The sequence below is a fragment of the Rattus rattus genome, chromosome 14, assembly GCF_011064425.1.
Source record: "Rattus rattus isolate New Zealand chromosome 14, Rrattus_CSIRO_v1, whole genome shotgun sequence".
Taxonomy (NCBI): Eukaryota; Metazoa; Chordata; class Mammalia; order Rodentia; family Muridae; genus Rattus; species Rattus rattus.
The window spans coordinates 32,775,340-32,786,884 of record NC_046167.1 but is presented as its reverse complement, the minus strand read 5'-3'; the positions used below and the strand labels follow the sequence as shown (position 1 = coordinate 32,786,884).

At 42.8% G+C, this 11,545-nt stretch overlaps 1 protein-coding gene across 4 annotated transcripts in view; it reads left to right on the top strand.

The window, feature by feature from the left end:
- The first annotated feature begins 8,003 nt into the window (after positions 1-8,003).
- Positions 8,004-11,545, top strand: part of Tbce (tubulin folding cofactor E) — a 43,460-nt gene continuing 39,918 nt past the window's right edge. For 3 of the 4 annotated variants that reach the window (XR_004385804.1, XR_004385805.1, XM_032885221.1), the window contains exon 1: positions 8,004-8,095. The gene's annotated coding sequence lies outside the window, so the exon portion shown is untranslated. Of the gene's footprint in view, positions 8,096-8,801; positions 8,821-11,545 lie in introns of those variants that run through there. The other variant, XM_032885222.1, reaches the window with a different exon arrangement.

Sequence of the window (11,545 nt, the reverse complement as noted above, 5' to 3'; positions counted from 1 at the left end):
GTATTTCCTAACACTTAATTGGCACTGACACAGAAGTGCCTAGGAAATGTTTATCATGCTTTTTTTAATGTATTATGTATATATGTATGTATGTATGTATGTATGTATGTATATGTATATATGTATTTATTTATTTTCTGTAACCCTTGTTGGCCTAGAACTTGATTTGTAGACCTGAACTCAGAGATCTGTGTGCAGAGTGCAGAGGTTAAACACATGTGCCATCGTCACTCCCAGCAAAGCATTCTGTATGCAACACTACTTTAGAAGAATCACCAACTTTGTATTTTTTATCACTGTACTTAAAAAGGAAGCTGTGTCTGAGGAGATAATCTATGAAACAAGATTGTTGAACCTCTTTGGGGTGTCTTAGTTACTGTTCTATTGTGAAGAGATACCATGGTCAAAGCAGTTCTTATGAATGAAAGCATTTAATTTGAGGGCTTGCTTACAGCTTCAGTTGGTCTGTTATCAGCTGGTGGGAACATAGTGTCACTCCTGGCCCTGGAGCAGTAGCTAAGAACTGCATCCTGATCTGTAGGCAGCAGACTGGATCTGCCACGAGGTCCTGAAACCTCAAAGCCCACCCCTGTGACACACTTCCTCCAACAAGGCCACACCTCCAAGTCCTAATTTTGTCAAATTCCACTCCCTGGCAACTAAGTATTCAGATATATGAGCATAGAGAATTATTCTTATTTAAACCACCACAGTGAGATAGTTTAGTACTAATGATAAGCTGTAAGAAGATGTATTAAATCTGAAACTTGCCCAGTTGCAAGATAATAGATAATAGAAATTGTAAATTGGAGTGTTTTAAAGAGAATTGGCTTTAATGAATATTCTAAGATGCCAGTGCTTTTTAAGAATGTAATGGTGTGTTTATTAAATCTCACAGGTTAAGTCAATTGACTATAAACAACTGGACATTAAAAAATGGAGTTAAGGAGTTGGGGATTTAGCTCAGTGGTAGAGCGCTTGCCTAGGAAGTGCAAGGCCCTGGGTTCGGTCCCCAGCTCCAGAAAAAAAAAAAAAAAAAATGGAGTTAAGACACTAGACAAGCCTGTAAAACCACCACTGAAGCTAAGGCAAGAGGATGGTAGTTCAAGAAAAGTCTGACCTCCATAGGAAGTTGGGGCCCAGCTAGATTGCATACTCAGACCTTAATCACAAAAAACAGAAATACTGAGTTAAGGAAGCAGGGTATTATTGAAGTAAGACATGCATTTGAGATACAAATTAGGAATTCTAAAAAACTCAGGTTTTCTCAAAGTTTTGTGAAAGTGGATTTGTATAGGATGGAGTCATTATGCAGGAGGCAGGTCCAGGATAAGGCGAAGCCTATCATTGGATGAGAAGGACGGGTGGGGGAGTGGGGGTGGGAGAATTCTAGGAAGGACAGAGGAGGAAGAGAAGCAGGGAATCAAGGATGACCCAGATCCGAGTGGTCTTGAATTGCCAAGATGGCTGGGATGGACTTCTGTAGGCAAGTTTTATCTTATCTAGGAGGGCAGTTTATATCCTTATCAATTGGTTGTAAGTTTATTGTGTGGATGTATTATAGATTGAGAATTTAAAATATAAATCTGATTGTTGGGTTACAGTTTGTTGAGTCTTGATTTTACTGGGTAGTTGGGAGTTTATACTTTAACTACAAGGGGGCAGTTGCTGGGAATGTGGGCAGAGTCCATGGCAGAGAGCTGCGATAGGCCAGCCGCTGCTGGACTTCTAGAACCATGATTTTGCAGGGTAGCTGGAACCAGAGAGTTCGTGGCTAGCAGAGAGCTACCAGGAGAGATACTGATCTGAGATAAATTAGCGCCAGTTCAACTGGCAACGACAGGGTATGCATGGGAACTGTTCCACCACTCTTTTATTATTATCACAACAGATTTGTGATTTGATAAAAGTATAAATGTGAACAAAAAGATGACTTAGAATTCAAGTACTTGCATAAACATGAGGATCTGAGTTTTGATCCCCAGCATCCACATAAAAGCAGAATGTGACAGTGTAATGTATTTTAATGTTTGCCTTATAAACTCAGCGTTGAGGAGGGGGAGACAGGCCTTGGATACCCTGGCAAGCCATTCTAACTGAATCTGTAAGTTGCAAGGCAGAGAGAGAACCTGTCTAAAAAATAATGTGAAAAACCTATTGAAGAAGACACCTGATCTTGACTTCTGGTATCCACATGCTCATACATATATGCATACAGTTATAAACATGTACACACACAAAAGTATGATAACTATTAATTTACCAGAGCCTGAAACTTGGCCAGTTAAGATTTGTAAAGCTGCGGGTTGCAGGTAAAGAATGAATAAATACAGTTATAGCATTCAGTGAGTGCTTAGTAGGGACTGAAGGTGGCGCCACAGTTAGAAACACCTGCTCCTGCCTAGGACCTGGGGTCAGGTCCCCGCACCACATAGTATTATGTTTACATGTTCACACAGGCGTGTGTACCTGTGTGCACAGGTACATGTGCACAAGTATATATGGACATGAAGGTCAGAGGTCAATACCAAGTAACTTACTTGATCACTTTATTTTTTAGACAGGGTCACTGTAGTCCTGGTTGTCCTGGAATTCTCTGCAACACTACACTGGTCTCAAACTCACAGAGATCCCCCTGCCTCTTCCTTCTGCCTTGGTCACTTTTTACTCTTTTTTAATAGTTTTATTTGTCATTAGGGTGTGTCAGGGTGCTGGTGCATGCATGCGACAAAGCATATACAGAGTAAAGGACACCACTTTGAAGTCAGTTCTCTCCTTCCACCATGGGTTCCAGGAATCAAACTTAAGTCAGCAGGTGCACATAGCAATCTGGTCAGCCCCAACTTTATTTTTTGACACAGGGTATTTCACTGAATCTAGAACTTAATAATTTGGCTAGGCTGCCCAGTCGCTGAGTTCTAGGGATGGGCCTTTCTCCACCTCCCCAACTGTGGTTACTGATCTTCGTCACACTCAGTGTTTACATGGGTGTGCTGGGATCAGAATCCAAGTCCTCCTACACGTGTGGTAGGCACTTTACCATGATCCAGCACTCTGCCATCTAATTTTTATTTATTATTGTCCTGATACAAAACAAGTCTGAAGGGGATAGAAGAACCAATTCTGAGCCAAATATGAGTGTCCATGCACCAGCTACACAAAATCATGTCACCCTGAATGGCATGTTTCTGTGAAGAAGGCTTTACAAATTTAAAAAACATTCTTTATTAAATGTATTATATCTAGTGTGTATGTGTTATGGCCTGCATGTGGAGGCCAGAAGACAGCTTTTACAACTTGTGGAAATCAGTTCTGTCTTTCTCCCATATGGGTCCTTGGAATTGAACTCAGGATTGGTGGCAAGTAACTACTTGCTGAACCAGCCCCCTGCCCAGTTTCATAAACTTAGACAGTTACAGAGCAAAAAGTCACGAATCAGTGCATTTACCAAATGCAGTTAGAGATGTCAGGAAGGTTGTAGCCGGAGCAGGACGAAGTGTGTGCTGAGCTTCGTGTGTGCTGAGCTTCGTGTGTGCTGAGCTTCGTGTGTGCTGAGCTTCGTGTGTGCCGAGCTTCGTGTGTGCCGAGCCTCGTGTGTGCCGAGCCTCGTGTGTGTGTGCCGAGCCTCGTGTGTGCGAGCCTCCGGTGTGCCCGACCTTCCTGTGTGCGAGCCTCCTGTGTGCCGAGCCTTCCTGTGTGCGAGCTTCCTCGTATGCAGGGCTTCCTGTGTGCAGGCTTCCTGTGTGCTTCCTGAGGCCTCGTGTGTGCAGGCTCCCTGTGTGCTGAGCCTCGTGTGTGCCGAGCTTCCTGTGTGCTGAGCTTCCTGTGTGCGAGCCTCGTGTGCAGGCCTCGTGTGTGTTGGGCTTCCTGTGTGCAGGCTTCCTGTGTGCTGAAGGCTTCGTGTGTGCGGGCCTCGTGTGTGTTGAGCTTCCTGTGTGCAGGCCTCGTGTGTGCCGGGCCTCGTGTGTGCCGAGCCTCGTGTGTGTGTGCCGAGCTTCGTGTGTGCCGAGCCTCGTGTGTGCCGAGCCTCGTGTGTGCTGAGCTTCCTGTGTGCCGAGCTTCCTATGTGCTGAGCTTCAGGCGCTACTTTGTAACATCCTCAGCTTTAGAGTTGGGCCAGGCTACTGCCCTGCAAGCTCAACCGTGCATTCCAAGTGGGGTGACACATATCTATAACCCAATTCCAAAGACAAAACCAAGACAGTTGTGAATTTGAGACTAGCTTGTACCATATAGCAAGTTCAAGGTCAGTCTGGACCCTGACTGACCCCGTCTCTAAGAACCAAAACAAAAGCATGCATTCCACAAGTTGTGCCTTGTATTCACAAAATGTTAGGCCACATACCGAGGTTGTTAGTAGATGGTTATTAAAAGATCTGAAGATAGTCCAGGATGTTTTGGGCTCTCAATCTGTTACAGTCTTTTTTCTATAGTCACCAAAGTTCTAGCTAGCCCTCCAATCTGTAGTTCTTCAGCAGAGCCGAAGAACCTACACTTCCATCCACAGGTGGACCCTACCCATGTGTCAGCAGTCAACCTTTGAGTCCCTCTCCTAATACTTGCTGAAAGTGATTGCCTTTTCCCATCTTGTCACCGATTACTTTATTGCCCTTAGTTTAATCTGAATGATCCTATGGGTGGCTGATCAACCCACACACTCTTTTTAAATGTACAGAGTATTGTAATGTTGCCGACCTGGCGTGTGACAGCTCTGGGGAGGAGAAAGGGGTCCTGGCGGTCAGGAGTCGGAATAGCACAGAGAAACACTGCATGACAACCTAACACAGAAGATTTATTGGCGAGGACAATAGAGGTGGCTGCCTCTGCTCCAGAGAGGAGAGAACTGATGAGACAGGATTTCTCACTTGGGGGTGGGGTTGGGGGGTTCCAGGGTGCCTGGGACTGGAAGGATTTTGTGCCCTAATCTTGGGCTCTTTTATGTAGGGTGGGGCCTGGCCAGTCTCCTGCCTCAAGGGACTGGAAACAGCTGTTACTGTCATTAGAGAAGGCTGGGGGCTGTGTATTGGAGGGGGAGGCCTAGCCACTCTTGCCTCAATGGGCTTACAGCTCCCTTTTTTGTTTACTATTGATAAACAATCTTTTGAAATTGCTTTTCACACTGGGAACAAGATTCAAAAGAAGAGGCAAGAAAGACAAAAATTCAAAATCTGGATCTCCTTGTCTAGGAGCTTAGCTGTTTCTACTGTGAATTTATAATTTTGAGAGCAGTATCTGTTTCCTTTTTCTAAAAAAAAAAATTAAGACAGGTTCACCAGAATAGAGCTCAGTGAAAGGAGGTTTGCCAACATAGGGCCTTGCATTTGGTTCCCAGCACTGCATAAGATGGCACAATGGCGTTCACCTATATCCCCAGCACCTGGGAGGGGGAGGCCCTAGAACAAGGAGGTCAGGTCATCACGACTATATACTTAGTTTAAGGCCAACCTGGGCTGTTTAAGAAAGAAAAGAAAAGAAAGAGAGGAGGGAAGAAGGAAGGGAGGGAGGAAGGAAAGAAAAGAGACAAATCCCACACAATTTCAAATTCAAAAAGTCTGGGATATTATATTTTTAAAGGCATATAACACCCTGTTGATTTATTGGGACATGGCTTTTGGAAGCACTCCAGGCTTCTGTTTCCTTATTTTGAAAAGGCTATGATCTTGAATATGAGATATGGAAAACCTCCAATCACTCATCTTTTCTATTCTTGCAAAAATGAGGCAAGAAGGACTCCACGGGGGGAGACTCCCTTCATAAACACTGGGGAAACTATGGGAAAATCTTCAACAGATACAGGGTGAATAAGACCAGCCACCCTATTGAAATATCAATAAATAAAAACAGACCAGAAACAATTATAAAGCAGTCCCTTCTGGGATCAGATGTGCTGGGAAATAAAACTTACTATACAAGAATACCTTAAAATGGGTGTATGATCTCTCATAGTGGTCTTTGCTACATCCTAATTTCAGTAAATGCAAAACAAGAAAAGATGGAGATTTAGGCAAGGTTTTCTAGTGCTGCCCAAACCATTACATGGCTAATAGTCCCTCTAACTTCAGTTTATTCTTTTTTTTTTCTTTTTTTAGAGATTTATTTATTTATTATACAGTACACTGTAGCTGTTTTCAGACACACCAGAAGAGGGCATCAGATCTCATTACAGATGGTTGTGAGCCACCATGTGGTTGCTGGGATTTGAACTCAGGACCTCTGGAAGAGCAGTCAGTGCTCTTAACCACTGAGCCATCTCTCCAGCCCTTATTCTTTCAATAATAGATCTTTGTAGTGTCTTTTGTGGTGTCAAACAGCCATGGTTGTTCACCTCCACTTGAGAAGAACAATATACTTCCATGTGCAGAATTTTAAGACTTTTAAGATCCAATTTTGTGGTCACTCACAACTTTAATCCTATCACAGGTAGAGGCAGAGAGATTGCCAATAGTTTAATAGTTTGATGCCAAGTTGATTTAATATCTGAAACTTGAAGTGACTGACATTTTGCTATAATCTGGTACACTTTGTTCCCACCAACTTATTTTGAATGTGTTCTTGTATAAAACTATAAAAATTCAAATAGTCTCTTCCACAGTAACAGTGATTCAGGGTAAACTCCGTAAATGTTTCTGGGTCAAGAACACTTGAATTTGGTTCAGAATAATCTCTCTCTCTCTCTCTCTCTCTCTCTCTCTCTCTCTCTCTCTCTCTCTCTCTTTTTTCTTTTTTCGAGCTGGGGACAGAACCCAGGGCCTTAAGCGACGCCATAGGCAAGCGCTCTACCACTGAGCTAAATTGCCAACCCCAACCTCTCTGTTTTTTAACATGTTTTGTATCAACAATTCCTTGAAAAGCATGAAGTTGAATTAAATGTGGACCTACTGGCATGGCAGTCCAAGCCTGTGATTTTAGCACTTGGTAGATGGAGGCAAGATATTCAGTAGTTCAAGACCAATCTTGACTTTGGCAAGTTTTGAGGCAAGCCTAGATTACACAAGACTTTGTCTCAAAACAATCAGCAGCACCACCTTCATGATATGTTGTCCTTGAAAAAATATCTTATCCGAAGTTCTATATTTCTATTAGAGAATTGCCACATGACCCTAGTAGCTTAGATCCTCCAGGCAAGAAAGAGCTGATAGGATTTCAAACAGGAAAGGTTCTGGAAGCTTATTCTATCTTTCATTAACCAATGACAGCAGATTCACTACAGGGTTCCCTCTCACTGCTAGGCAATAAAGTAGATTTGTCATGAATTAAGTCTCCCAGTCAAGTTGTGCAGTTCCTGTTTGGTTGAATTACAGCCCTCTTTTATTGTTTTCATGGTGATGTGTGTTAAAACTGACTTGGATCCGGCAAAGCCAGAACTCTTCCAATGAAGTTTATGCCCAGCCTCAGGTATACTGAACCTGTGAGAGGTCACATTGCTATATGTTTATGTAATACCATCCTAAATTTGTTTTCAATAAAATAGTTACTGGCTTTTAACATCTAAAATCAAATCAAAACACCACCAAAAAAACTCGATTCATAGAAAGTTCTTGTTATAGTGGTGACTTCAATTTAAAACACTGCGTTTACTCTGGTTCTCCCTTATGCCTTAGCTGGTTAACTTTTTCCAGTTCTGGAGGGATTAACACTACACTTTTCTCTGTAACTCTGAACTTCCTATGGTGATAGACTACTCAAAAGCATGAAACACTTTTGTTTTTGAGATAGGGTCTTTTTATGCTGTCAAGGCTGAAGCCCCCTCAGCTCCTCCCATCCGGTCTCAATCTTGCCTCAATCTTCCTAGTACTGCCTGTTAACAGGCGTGAGCCACCACGCCCAGCTATGAACTTCCACTTCTCATCTTGGCTGCCCTAGATCAACTACCGTACTCAGATTCGGTTGGTCCCGTTGTCCTTCAGGGTTATAGTTCCGGTGCGTACCATAACAACACTTCGAAACAATGGTGTTGGGGTTTGGGCAGGCTAAACTAGTTTCTCGTCACTTCCTCTACGGAGGCGGGATTTCCGGTCTACGGATACTTCCGCCTAGAGCCGAACGCTCAGGGTGCGTGAGGGCCTCTGGGTGCTGACAGACCGGCTGAAAGAAGGTGAGCTTCGTAAGATCGTGGAGCTGAGGTGGCGAGCTGCCCAATGAGGCTGGGTTGCCTCAGTATTCCTTCTGCTCCGAGACTTCTCTCGGATCGGCTGGGAGGTGTTGTGGGCAGACCCGGCGGAAGACTAGTGCGCCTGCGCCAAGCGCCTCTCTCTCTCTCTCTCTCTCTCTCTCTCTCTCTCTCCTCTCTCTCTCTCTCTCCTCTCTCTCTCTCTCTCCCTCCCCCCTCTCCTCCCCCCCCCCTCCCCCCTCCCCTCCCCCCCCCTCTCTCTCTGAGTCTGGGCGTGGATCTCAGGTGATGCTGCCAGAGTGGACAGCGGTCGTGGAGTGCGGTGGGAGGGCAGAGGAGAGTATTCAGTTTTTGTGGGGTTTTTTTCTTTTTTGAGAGAGGGTCTCATTCTGTAACCCAAGGCCATTTTGGAAATATCTAAGGCTGGCTTCGAACTAGGTCAGCCCTTAGCTTTGCTTTAGCCTACCAATGCAGCAGTCAGCCTGCCCGGCAGTACTTTAAATTAATTTTTTTTTTTCCGGAGCTGAGGACTGAACCCAGGGCCTTGCACTTGCTAGGCAAGCGCTCTACCACTGAGCTAAATCCCCAACTAAATTAATTTTTAAAACAAGGATTCATTGCTAGATGCAGAGCTCATATTTCAGCCCTGGATGACTTTGAACCTGTGACAATCCTCCAGCCTCAACCTCCGGAGCGCTGAGATTACATTCGTGAGTCACCACACCCTCAGAATAACATTTTTTACAAAGAGTTTACTGCTATTTGGGGATTGTTCTGTGAGTTGTAGTTGAATCCAAAATTAGGGTGTGATTTAGCCATCCCCAAAGAAAGAGGCTTATTGAGACAACAGGATTTATAAATGCTAATGACAAGACTGCTCTCTTACCTGATGTGAAAGTTAGCCAGATCCACTATCCATTGCTGTTGTCTTTTTATGTCCTTACTTATTAATTTTTCTTTTTTTAAGATTAATTTTTATTTTATATGTATGGGTATTATGTATATAATGTATGTATGTGCACCATATGTATGCAGTGCACCAGAAATCCAGGGCATTGGATCGCCTGAGACTGGAGTTACAAATAGTCCAGGGTTGCCATGTGAATTGAACCTGGGTTTGCTGGATGAGCAGCTAGTTCTCTTAACCAGTGAGCCATCTCTCCAGCCCAAGTTTTAATTTTTGTATGTGCTCATATTATGGGTGCTATTGTAAATTCAGCTTACTACCAGGAACTTTGGTTTGTTTTTGTTTGGTTTTTGAGACATCTTTATGTAGTCCTGGCTGTTTTGAAGCTCAGTGTGTAGACCAAGATGGCCTGAGACTCACAGAGAACTTCCCACCTCTGCCTCTAGAGTTCTGGGATTAAAGATATGGGCTACCACACCCCAGTGCAGACAATTTTATAAATTATAATTTTTATTAGGATCTATAAAAATATTCAGAAGGTTAAGTTACTGATACAAATCTGCCCTGATGTAGAGAACTTCTTCCACAGTGGCCTTGAAATCACAGGAGTCAGTCATGCCAGACCATTTCTTCCTTGTTTATGCTGCAGGAGTTCTGAATCGGTATTCCTACCCTCATCCATCTCATTTATAAATCAGATTGGTTTTCAGAGCATCATTGAGAAAGAATGTGGTGTTCTGTGTTGTTCCATGAAGAGGACTTTCATTTTTTCATAATTGGGTCAGTGCAAAGGAATTAGATTCTCTAGAAGTTGGCTTCTTTTGATATTGATGTTCCCATTACTCCCCTAAAGAGAATTATTAGTTTTCTCTTCTTCTTCCTCCTCCTCCTCTGATTCCTTCTCCTCTTCCTCCTCTTCTTATTCTTTTTCTTTTTTCTTTTCTTTCTTTCTTTTTTGTTCCAGGGCCTCCCTTATACTAGGTTAGTGCTTTACCACTAAACTACACCCTCAGCCCCGGTAGGGTATTATCTGTGCTGACCTTTAATATTTGATTCTTCTACCTCAGCCCCAGAGTAGCTGAGATTATAGACCTGTGGGTCTGGAAAGACTTTGCCTGTGACTTACTGGTTTATTATATTTATCAATTGTCTACTGTTCAAGCCAAATCTTTGGAGTAATTATGACTCAGCATTTTTATTTGTTCATATCAGCTAATTCTCTGATAGTCAAAATATGTCCAGATCTTCAAGCCCTTTCTCAACATTCACCTGTTTAAAAAATGGCAGCATCTCTCATAAGATTACTGTTCCCTAATTACTAGTCACAGTTTTTTCTTCTTGTCAGTTAGCATCACAGAATCTACAGGGATCTTTCTAAGATTCCTTTGATGTTTCACTCTGCAGGCAAGTCTTTCAAGTCACCCCCAGAATCCTAAATGACCTGGCCCTGCATCATCCTTGATCTGTCCCTTGCTAATTGTCCCTTTTTTATTGCTCCATTTTCTGCCCTCAAACACATTGTAACTTCTAAGATAATCAGCATTGCTGTGTGTGTGTGTGTGTGTGTGTGTGTGTGTGTGTGTGTGGTTGTTTGTTTGTTCTTTTGTTTGTTTGCCTGAATGGGCTTCCGTATGTTCATGTAGTTTGATCTCTTACCTCTCTCTGCATTTTGGAATTCTACCTTTTTTGGCCAACTTTCTTCCATCTTTAACAGAGCCACTGTGCTTCTTGTCCTTGTGTTTATCCCTTTCATGTGATGTACCCAGTTATCTGGTTTATTGTTTTTCTCACCACAAGAATAGATGCTTCCAGAAGGCAAATATTTTCCTACTCTGCCCTTAGTACCTAGAAAAGTGTCTGGCTTTTAGTAACAATTTGAATTGTGAACTGAAGGTATTTAGGCTCTTCTACCATCATGTACGTGTTTACAGTGTCTGCCAGTGACCTACAACTTCTACCTAAGACTTTATACTTTATTTGTGTGAGTATATGCATGTTTGCGCACACAGGATGGGGCATATTTGTGGTGCAGATGCACGAGTACATGTGTGTATGTGGAGGCATGAAGCTGATGTTGGGTGTGTTCCTTGAGCTCTTAGATTTTATTTATTGAGGCAGTACAGTATTTCTTGCTGAACCTGAAGCTCACAAATTCCTGTTAATGCTAGCTGGCTTGCTATAAGGATCTGTTCTCTGCCTCCCAAGATACTGGGATTATGAGTGGCAGCCACACAAACCTAGCACTTAGATGGGCTCTGGGAATCCAAAATCTTGTGTTCAAGCGTGCATGGCAAGTACTTTGTCTGCTGTATCAACTCTTCAGCCAATCACTTTGTACTTGCCTTTTTGGGGATGTTGGATATTTTTTTTTTAATTCTTTTTCTCGTTTCACTTTTCTCCAGCCACTTGTTTAAAAGATACACTATTTTATTTTTCTTATAACAATTAACTTATAATTTTACTGTATATTCTTTATTCAAATCTATTTAGAATTTTTATCCTGTGAGCAATATTTCTTTTAACCTTTA